Genomic DNA, 12,161 nt, shown 5'->3' on the forward strand with positions numbered 1-12,161 from the left:
GCAGTTGTTGTTATTTTCATTTTGCGAATTAATCTTGGGACACAATTTTTTTAGTTTGTTTGGAGCTGATAGTATCACTGGTACTTCATACTTTGAGCCTATCCGTTTGAAGTTGTGGGACATGTTGTGGAAACAGGGTATCACTGCCGGCCGCGTTTTCTTCTCGCAATTTCGTTGTCCTCTTTCCTTGGGAGTTGTCAGACATTCTGCTACATCAAACAATAATGAATTGGTGTATCCAGAATCCTTCAGCCTCTGCACTTGTGCTTCGAAACTACGCTTAGCCGTGTGTTCACAGGACTTGTGCAGGGCTGCTTTGAAGCAACCCTGCACTATTCCTCTTTTGATGATCTTAGAGTGGGCAGAATCAAAAGGTAGGAGTCTTTTTTTGGACCGGGGTGCATAAGTCCAACAAGTGTGTGATTCTTCAAAGGACAGCTGTAAATCTTAAAATTGAAGCTTGCTAGAGGAAGAAGAAGCGACAAAGTTAGAGCAGGATAGCTAGGTTCGACATTGTGCATTTTCCTTTTTTTAGTACACGGAAGTGACGTCATCACGTCTGATTGGTTGGAAGCAAAAGTGACGTAATTTCTCTAGAAAAATGTGGGCGGAGTCGGCAAAACTGGGCGGAGTCGGCTACCGGACGTGACAACAAAATGACGTTTCGTTTTGTACCGAGTACGTTTCAAAAGGTACTTGCTCGGAACTAGGTGTCATTGGCAGCATGTCTTCGGCGGAGAAGCGTCGCCGTCTCGTCAATTCGACTTTTCCTTTAATAGAGCTTTTTTTTTTCGCCGGAAAGGCTGTATCGGGAACACCGCGATGCATTCGAGCTCCCGGAGGAGATCTTTCGGAAGCAATACCGCCTGCCCAAGATCGTGGTGCGGTGGTTGTGCGACGAACTTCGCGAGGAACCGGAGGTGAGGAGAGTGCGTACGTACCTCGTGGACGGTCATGACTGTGGAGCTTCAAGTGTTGTGTGCACTGCGCTTCTACGGCACGGGGAGCTTCCAAGGCATGGTGGCAAGCGACGAACACGTAGCGCGGGACCAAAAGACAGTCAGCGTTGCGGTCCGCGCCGTGTCCGTCGCTATCGTGCGTCGTCTGCTGCCCCCGGCACCCCCGGCTCCTCGTGGTTTGACATTTTGGTTTGAAGAAGGCGCGTAGCGCACATCCCGCATAATATTGGAACAACTTTCTCTCCAATTAATTCTTAAATGTATTGCAAAAGGACACACAAAAGCGGTTTGTTTTAATAACGCACAACAGGTTTTGATTGTTTTTCAATACTTTTACCTGTAATAGAACAGATGCGACGACCAGCGACGCACAGGATTGGTTGCCGTTCCTTCGCTAAACGCAGGAACTGCTCCCCGCGTCGTAGTAAATCCTACCCCGTATCCCGCGCGTAGGGACGCCTCAGGGAATGCGTAGCTCCTTTCGCTCGTCGGGGGTTGGCTCCGAACGTCGCTCAAACGGGTGACGGGTGTCAAGTTGGCGATGACGTAGCGGCGTCAAAGTGGGCAGAGCCGCCACGTGAGTGTTGCTAGGATACGTTCCTCCTATCCATTACGTCACTTCCATGTACCTTTTCTCAAATGTCCAACCTAGCGATCCAGGGCTCCGTATGAGCTCCGTCTTAATTCATCCCGGCTGACTAATAATCCTCGCTATCCACCCCTTCCAACGTTACCAAAAGTTGGGCAAGTGTTTCAGCGCAGTGTGAATTTTCTATTTCATCTGTGTGGGGATATTTTCGCTTTACGAGACGTGTGTTAGACCACGCCGGTGGAGCTAGGCCTAACCAGAGTGTCGAACCGATATTTTTATCGGTTCGGTTCGGGTTCGGGTTCACGGCTTTCGGTTCAGTTCCGGTTCAGTTCCGGGGCGCAAAAAATAACGGTTCAAACCGGTTCGAACCGGTTTGAACCGCTAAATTGAGAATATATTTTCCGCGTTGTTCTGTCAATAGGCACTATTTAGGCAGTGAAACTAACTGCTGTAAACGATCTGATTTTTGCGAGGACCTATTCTTGAGAATTTCGCGAATCGCCTACAATTCGCGAAAAATGGGTCCCGCGAACAATTTCGGTAAAATGTAAACACATTGAAATTTATATTGACATTCCACCGCGGTCGAGAAAATTACAACCCGCGAATTATTCCAAAACTTCAGCTTTGACCTAAATCGCGAAATATTGAGCCCACGAAAAGTAAGTCGTTTACAGTATATAGTTTTCTTTTTTTTTATCGTTTGTTCAATCCAGTTTTATTTTCAGGTACCAAAATTATAAAATTCTGTTATTTATTCCTACACAACAAGAAAAAAAATCTACATTAACATACAAAACGTCGAGTTTATACGACTCAACATCCCTTCGTTTACCAGAGTCACATACATTGTACCTGAATCGAAATGTTTCCGCGAAGTGAAGTAGGTTGCCTAAAATACCCGTGATTGGTACAACTTTGTATCGCAGTATCAGATGTTGAATCGTGGTTTTGCCCTTGAACTAAGGAATTAATTACAGTGAATAAAATCATGAAATGGGCACCTCGTCGCCATAGATACCATAAAATGTGTTTTACGGAATACGTTTCACAATATATATATATGATGACGAGACGACTGAGCTTAAGGCAATATAATTTTCAAAATGTCACGAAAGTAACGGGACAAGTCCTTCCAGTCTATATTTTATAGAAACACTAAGCGACAATCGCAATGCTTGTTTTTCTAACTAGCATTGTTCGCTCTCAGCACCATGATGCGGGCGATGAATCATGCGAAAAGGAGTGGCTGAAATTGTTCACTCTAATCTATGAGCACCTTCGTACTGAGATCGAATCTGACCTAAAACAGTGCTTACCCATGTGAACATTTTCTTATATTGGATAAACTGGCATAGCCTGGTTCTTGAGGTTTGCTCTTGACAAAATGCCGGTCAATTTAATTTGCAAATAAGCATCACCCTCGCTAATTGATGATTTTTGTTAAATAGAACAAAGTGGTATTTCGTGCTCTACTCAATTCGGAAGCTACTTAATCGGACACTTTCTGAGAGTTTAAGTGTGCAATCGTCATAGTTCCACCATTCGTTCCAGTAAAAAAACGCGATAATAAAAACACATATAAAAGGCGATAATAAACTTCTATATATTTGAGAAGTTATATATGCGTGAGGAACATATAGGTATTTAAATTAGCTTCAAAATAAAAAAAAAATATATTTAAAGCTTTTCCAAATCACCTATAACGTGTCCATAGAGGATAAAAGCGCCGAAAAAGATTTGCAGAACATCTTTCGGATAATTTAAAGGTGCATTTACTTATATATCTTTGAGGTGAGGATCTTCTATTTATGCTGCCAAATATTCAGACAGGAATTAAGTATATTTTTTATTATCATCGATAAATTTGACTTTATAAAGTTCACTTAACCGCCTGAGACCGACACGGAAGGACGATACTCGAAAATACGCCGGCTGTTGAGTCTTCGGCAACGTGCTTTTGTTCGCTGTTTTGCAGTGCAAAATAGTGGGTTGCAGGGTATGCCAAATAACACTGTGGTCACATGATATATCGGAAGGCAAATACACGAAATGGGCAGAAATAGGGAGATGACACGCAATTTTTTTTAAATAATCCCTTACACAACTCTTTACTGCAAAAAGAGATGCATAGAAATGCATAAATGATATTCCTAATTAAACATAAATTGCGCGCAGGGCAAACGAAGATTTTAAAAATCCTAATATAAATCACTTTTGGGCATCAGCTTACCTCAGCTCGAAACGTCACGAGATACTACCTCGGGAGGCTAATGTTATCTTAGGTTTTACGTGCACTTGTTTTGGGACCTTACTTCACGACTCTGTTCTTTATCAGTCATGTGCTCCAACATCTCATTAGGCTGCCGTATATCATCGCGAGACTGCTATAAATACTACACAACTTTACACCTTGGACGTCTACTGCTGGTGTTGCGAACGTCGCACTTCACCAGAAAGCTGAAGTATTTAACATGGTTTGCACGTGACGTAATCGCACTAGATAATGGTTGTCATTGCGAGTTGTTCTTGCTGAGAATATCAAATCCGGTGGGGCAAAATTCACGCTGCGAAAGTTTCGCGCTCAGTGCAAGCTGTGTATTTGAGAGGCACACATTTTTCTTGTTGGTGCATCGTCGTTAGGCACGGCGCGAGTAACTCGCACGACGAAAACGCGCTTTCTGGCAAGAGTGTTTTTACAAATAAAAGTTTTACCAACTACCCATCTGTCACTACCGTTTCCCGGCCACGCTTTGTAGTCTGCGCCGAAAATGCGGGGTAGAAGAATCTTTACGACACAGTATGCTTTAAAACTACCCCCCTCCCCACTCCCTTTTTTTTTTTTTTTAGTTGCTCCTCAAGATACTTTGTGTTCCTCAGGGATTGCCTGCTCCGTATTGATGGTGTTCACTCGACAATTATATTTGTGTCACTTGTTAACAGTAATTCTTCCTTGCTTTTACTTTGCACCACACTGTGAAGTTTAAACAAAATACAGGGCGGTCGAAACTTGGAGAACTTGAGAACGACACTCCTGTGAGACTTAGTTCGGCTATCCCCCTGAGGCCACTAGGATCTTTCTTTTCAGGTATCCCTCCCGTACACACTAATAGTTACATGTAACGTCGGACTAATACGTCACATTTAGACCCTTTAACACTTCTATTCTCGGGACAACTTTTTGAGGCAGTTCAGCAATAACGAAAACATGTTTGGGAGCCTCAAGGGTGTGCATACATGTAAAATGGGTCGTGCAGCATTTTTTTTTTTTACCTTAAGTTCAATAAATACCGCTAAGATGATCCCTGACGTTGATAACTTACAAAAGCATCCATTAGTTTGCCCCTCCGCGAAATGGCAGACAGTCGAAAGAAAGAAATGAAATTGCTTTCTCCTCCTCAACTCGCAATGAGAACTATCAGCCACGTGATCTGATCCTGATATACACACCGTCAGTGTCTATCATAGTCATACGCAGGGTTGGCAAAGCAGAGAGCATGGGCTGATCTTCAGATATAGTTTTAGTTGGGCTACAATGCCCGAGCCCCACTAAAGCGACAAACAGAAACAAACGACAGCGGCTTGCCTTAAACCAGAGTATTTCGCGATTTGACAGGCTTCGTAGAATAAAGAAGGCTATGCTCAAACACGAGTATCATGCACACGATGGTACCATTTGCAGGCTTGTAAACGCTCGTGCTAACTTCGCGAGCACGGAACAACTCAAAGCCGTATAAAGGTACCATCGCGAACATGCTGCATGTGTCTGAGGCTTGTCGCTGTCGTTTGTTTCTGTTTCTAGTTCTACTGGGACTCGGGCCCATCATAATCTTTGAGTTGAACACGAGCCGTCACCCGAATGTTTGGCGATGCTGGTTGTCATGAACCAGAGCATTCAACTCGGGATCATGATAATCGGGTACATCATGGTGTCACGTGACTCTCAGTGCGAAGTTGCGATGTCATGTGACGTCACGGTATCAACAACGTTAATAGATCTAGCGACTTCCTTAATTTGAATCTACGCGGTGAGTCACGTGACGCCACGGGGTCACGTGATGTTACATTACTTGACAGCATGTCTTGACATCATGACGTCACGTGACGATGTGACACATGGCTAATCACAGTGGCAATAAGAAAGCGCCGCAGAAAACCAGGATTTATTATACATTGCAATTCTGTATATGACAATTTGATCAATATAGAAATACAGCTGCCAGTTTTTTTATTCCCAAATAATAAATTTGTAATACTAACAAAAAAAAAATACCGCAAACCGTTTTGAACCGGTTACCGTTATATCTTTTTCCGGTTCAGTTCCGGCTCAGTTCCAAGATGGCGGCGAAGATTTCGGTTCGGTTCAGTTCCGGTTCGGCTAAAAATAACGGTTCTGTTCCGGTTTTCGGTTCGGTTCGGTTCCGGTTCGACACCCTGGGCCTAACACTGGGCGAGGCCGCTCGAAAGGCGAAGACCCAAGCTCCACGACATGGAAGTGACTGTCGAGGGCACTGAAATTACTCCGGAGACGCTCCGAGAACCTGGTTGGCTTCCGGCGCACCGGAAGCACAGGCACAAGAGCCCGGACGCCGAAACTACACCCGCCACGCGGCAACACTCAACGCCAAGCAGCAAGTTCAGACCCCGAAAGTTACCACCGCTACCTCAACTACCTGCGGAAGACTACAAAGTTGTCATTCGTCTCCAAGGAGGATTCAACGCCAAATCTTGGAGCGCTTCACAGATTTCCGACAGCATCCAACATTGCGCCCAGCTTCGGAGTGGCGGACAAAGATATCATCCGCACCATGCCTGAACAAAATATCGTTATTGCCGTACGCCTGAGGAAGATAACGCGGTCGCCTACTGCAGCCTTAAAGGGGCACTGACACATCAAAATCATATTTTTTTTTTTATTATCCGAAACGGTTGAAAACGATGCCGGGACATTACCCTCAAAATTTGAAATTTGGGAATTCAGTGTTTGTGAAGTAAAAAAACAATTTCCGGATGCCGAATTCGAAGTTCCCGCGCGATCGGCGCCGGTGCCTTGACGTCAAAAATTGCGGAGACCTGAGAGTCCCCTTTCCTGTCACCACTCCCTGCTGTTGCATGGCGACCCAAAGCGAGGAGGATAGGAGCGAGCGCCGGCTAGCGCCGGCGTTGCGGCGGACCGGTTTTGAGCGGTGTCGCCTGTTTTCCGTTGGAGGATACAAATCCAGGAGACGGCACCACAACGAACTCCCGATTTTTGGTATTTCAAAAAGAAGGGCCGTAGTGCGTTCGCAATTGCGTTAAAAAACATGTTTTAGGATTGCCGTCATTAAATGTTATAAAGATGTCGCCTACAAAGCTTCTAAATTTCCTGATTTTTGACGTCACCGATCAAAAGAAGCGAGGAGGCGAGAGGCGGGAAAATCAAACGCCAAAAATAAAAAGGCGCGCGTACGCGCGGGAAAATTTTTTTTCGCGATGCGGTTTTTTTTGCGTGTCTATGGCTGCAACTTGCATCGTTTTAGACAATAAAAATAAATACGACCTTTGGGGTGTCAGTGCCCCTTTAAGGAAGTTAAGATCGGAGCCAGAACGTACTCCTCGACTACTTACGTTACGGCGCCGGACAACTCGGCAGAAGGGGTCATCCACAACATCCCCTCGTACGATAGCCCGGCGGACATTGAACGAAGCCTATAGAACGAAATACGCCCAGGGTACTACAAGCGCGACGTCTCGGAGAGACGGCATCGGTGCTCATCGTCTTCGAAGGAATATCGGTGCCCTACTACGTAAACTACCGTAACACAACATACAGGTGCTTGCTGTATAAAAGAAAGATTGAAGTCTGTGAAAACTGCTACAAGGTTGGACACAGGAAGGATATCTGCCCCACACCAGACGACAAACGCTGCTCAAAATTCGGAACCCTCGCCCCAGAGGGAAGCCACGAATGTACGCTGCGCTGCGCAATATGCGGTGGGGAGCATATGTCTGGTTCGAAAGCGTGCCAACACCGCTTCCACGCCCCACAGAAGGCCGCACGCAGGCAACAAAATGCAGACGAAGAAGCTACAGCACCCACTTCAAGACTTAGCATCGGAAGGCAAAGCCGCTCCAAGGACCGGCGCTCTGCCGCTGAATCAGCCTACGCAAGTCAAGGGACCTCTCGCAGTCGCAGTGCGCGAAGACGTAGTCAGAGTGCGCGTGGCTGCAGTCGCAGTGCCGGCGGTGGGTGAGGAGTGATCGGGCAGAAAACTGATCGAGGTGACAGTAACTCCGCCGGCGGCGAGGAAAACCAGAGATCCTCCAGAGGCTCAACAACCACTAAGGTGACCTGGGCATCGGTAACTGATCCCTCTACTGACCAACGAGCTAATAGAGATAATGAAAATTAAATGCTACGCGCAGAAATCATGCAGCTCCGACAAATGTTACAGCGACAAAATGCTCTAATCGAGCAACTTCAACGCGAACGTCAACCATTGGCATCCCCAAATCCTGTACAAGTTAACGCACCGGCAGATACAGAACAGATGGACGTTCCGAGGTCAGCCCCTAAACGCAAAGCAGTAGAGACAGCCGAAGGGCCACATGAAAACCCGAACACTACTGCTCCACACACAGAACTTGCACCCGCTGTGAAACCACAGGACATAGCGAGACCGGAAACTATGATACAAAACATAATGACAGCCATCCAGACTCAGCATCGAGAAAATACTGTCCGGCATCAAGAAACGACAGCGCAGTTGCAAACGCTTACCGGTAACACTCTCGACCTAGAAAAGAACATAAACAAACTTGAAACGCGTCTCACGCCACTAGAAGGGACTGTGCAGCAGATGCAGCAGCAATGCCCTCCGTCTCGTTTCGAGTCGCCCTCCGGAAGTACAACACCACAAGGCATGGACCCCATGAGGCTATCGGAACCTATGTACTCCACTAGAAATATATCCCACCAAGATGACCAACGATAAATATACGGTCTGGCGGTGGAATTGCCGAAGCTACCAACGGAAAAGAGGAAACCTGCAACAACACTTAATCTCCCAACAAACTCCACCCGCCATCATCTGTCTACAGGAAACTGGGGGGACACCTAAACTCGCCAGTTACAAAACGTACCAGGGCGCAATGCCAGATAGTTGTACGGCCACCCTCGTACACCGGAACTCGATTGCTCTTCGACATGACATCGCACAATCAGAAATCGATCACGTCTTACTAGAAATTGTCCCACGCAGACCAGCGGAGCCGAGCCTATTTGTGCTTAATATATACAGTAGCCCCAAGTTCAAACAGCATCGGTTTCACTCACTCTTCCATGATACGCTACTCCGGGCTAAGCAGAACCCCTTGCTAATTGTGGGAGATTTTAACGCCTCCCATGCTGCCTGGGGGTATCGCACCGAAACACCCAAAGGAAGGCATCTATGGATGGCGATACAACAAGAAGGGCTTACCCTCCTAACGGATCCCCCACACCCCACGAGAATAGGTAACAGTATTAGTGCTGACACATGTCCAGACCTCACTCTTGTTAAAAACATGGCAAATTGCGAGTGGTTTAACACTCAGGCGTGTCTCGGCAGCGACCATTATATATTAAGCACGACAATCCCAACCTCGGGATACAAACATAAGAAAAGAGGCGTGCGGATCACGGAATGGGATCGCTTGCGTAAAATCCGACAGGAAATAGCGCCCACCACCATCGATAATATCGAGGAATGGACGCAGCAACTGCAGGACGACGTTGAAACGTATACACAGGATATCCCAGAGGAAGCGGGTATTGTGGAAATTGACAATCGACTACTACCTATGTGGCAGGCAAGAAAGAGCCTCCACAACCGATGGCTACGACAAAAGCATAACCGAACGCTCAAACTTAGAATAGCGAGACTAGATCAAGATATCGCGGAGTACGCGACAAACCTCACCCATCAACAATGGCATCAAATATGCGACAACATGCAGGGTAGCTTGGGAATGGCCAAGACCTGGCACCTTCTCAAACACCTGCTTGACTAAGAAAATACGAAGGCAGAACATCGCCGCAACATGAGCCGTCTCATACATCACCATCGCGGTGACATGGACGCATTCCTACAAGAACTGCAAACCCGGTACATAGGGAACCAGATACCCGCCACCGTCCCCGATTACTGTGGATCACCTAATGAAGAACTCGACTCCCCGATACTAGAATACGAGGTAAGAGCCGCCCTTCAAAAGCTCAAAACCACCTCGGCACCGGGAGCCGATGGAGTGCGAAACAAGACTCTACGGAACCTCGACGACAACTCGATAGAGGCGTTAACCCAATACTTTAACCAGTGCTGGGAGGAAGGCACTCTTCCTGAGCAATGGAAGCATGGCACAGTGGTGTTCATACCCAAGCCGGGGAAACCTCTGCAACTTGAAAATCTAAGGCCCATATCCCTCACATCGTGCATCGGAAAGTTATTTGAACATATCATACTCGCTCGCCTGCACGCCTATGTCGATGATCAAGACCTCCTCCCACACACCATGATAGGATTCAGGCCGGGGTTATCCACTCAAGACGTCCTCCTCCAAATACATCATCAAGCAATTTGCACGCTCAACCAACAGAACTACCGAGTAGTAGTGGGCCTAGACATTAAAAAAGCCTTCGACAACGTGTCCCATATGGCTATCATGGAAAATCTTGAGTATCTCCTAGTCGGACCGAGGACCTATAATTACGTGAAGGCGTTTCTGACAGGTCGTACAGCCACACTAAGGGTCGGAGACACCACCTCTCAGACGATATTCATGGGTGGCCGAGGCACCCCACAGGGGGCAGTCCTCTCCCCCTTCCTGTTTAACGTTGCTCTCTGTCGATTGCCAGAACAGTTAAATCAAATACCCGGGCTCAAACACAGTCTCTACGCCGATGACGTCACACTTTGGGCGGAGGCAGGCACGGCTGGAAGTCTCGAAGGTATATTGCAAGAAGGCATTGACGCTGTACAAAAGTACGCAGGCATCCGAGACATGACCTGCTCCACAGAGAAGTCGGAGTACATGGTGCTCAGACCAGTACGGAGAGGCAAAGCGACGCGTGAACAGCCTTGCAGACTGAAGCTGACTCTACAAGGCACAGAAATAAATGAGGTCGACACCATTCGCATTTTGGGTATGTTGTTCCAGGACAACGGTCATAACAGCGAAATGATCCGCAAACTGGATAGTGTCACACATCAAACATCCCGCCTCATCAAGCGAATATCAAACAAGCATCACGGAATGAAGGAAAATGATTTAATTCGGCTTGTACAAGCTTTTGTGCTTAGTCGCATCAACTACGTCGCCCCATACATGAAACCCTACGCAGTGGAACGCGACAAATTAAACACGATCATCCGAGGCGCATACAAGACGGCCTTTGGGCTCCCTATTGGCACATCCACTGACAAACTACGAGCGCTCGGAGTTCATAACACCGTGGAAGAACTCATTGAAGGACACCTTCACTCTCAATATACTCGCCTCACCACCATGGCGACGGGCCGACATATTCTTGCCGCGCTAGGCATTCAACACGAGGGAACGACGCAGCCCAAAATGAACCTCCCAAGGGAAGTCCGGAAGCACCTTCTGGTCCCCCCACTGCCGAAAAACATGCACCCGGAATACCACGATGCACGTCGCCGAGACCGCTGCAAGCATCTTCACGAACGATACCATCAGGATCTCGGTGCAGTTTATACGGACGCGGCCGACCATGCCACGAATCCAGCAATGACGATGGTCGTCACGAACTCCCAGGGGTACTTAAGCGGTGGATCCATCGCCACCACCAGTACTGAAGATGCGGAAGAGACAGCCATAGCCCTAGCCCTCACGCTACCTAACGCTACCACCATCATTTCGGACTCCAAGCGCGCAGTTCGAAATTACGCCCGGGGCCGCATATCGAGGTTCGCGGCCAGGATCCTCCGAGACATCGTCCCTACTGACACGGTCAGCATTTTCTGGGCACCCGCCCACTCCTCTCTCCCAGGCAACGACTTTGCCCACAACACCGCCCGAGAACTTGCCTACCGGGCACCGGGAGATAGGGAAAGCGGTTTGACCCTCCACAAGGATGTACTGACCACGTATCAGGAAATTACGCAAGCATACCGTCTCGCTCGCAAACGATACCCCGCCGGCCACAAATCCTTAAGCAAGGCCAGGAACATACCTGGCGCCGATTGCAGACAAACACATATCCTCATCCCACAATATATTCGCACATTTATCCCGATAGGTACATGGGCATATGCAAATTCTGTCCTCAGCCAGCCAACCTCACCCACATGATGTGGGGGTGCCCCAACCTCCCGAAGAGATATGGAAACGTCGAAACTATGGAGCAGTGGGACGCACTGATGTGTAGCTCAGATCCGGTCGTTCAAGCGGCGGCCTGTGAATGGGCTGCGGAGGCCGCCGGGGCTCAAGGGCTACCGGTCGCCTGATCCCATCATTATTCCCTTCTGAATGTACGAATAAAGTTTTCAACAACAACAACAACAAGCTTGCTATTAGTAGGTAACTCATGTGTGAATTTGAGTCCTTGAGCTTGTGTCATGAAAGTGTTG

Source organism: Ixodes scapularis, unplaced genomic scaffold (genome assembly GCF_016920785.2).
Source record: "Ixodes scapularis isolate PalLabHiFi unplaced genomic scaffold, ASM1692078v2 PGA_scaffold2__306_contigs__length_199485367, whole genome shotgun sequence".
NCBI classification, from domain to species: domain Eukaryota; kingdom Metazoa; phylum Arthropoda; class Arachnida; order Ixodida; family Ixodidae; genus Ixodes; species Ixodes scapularis.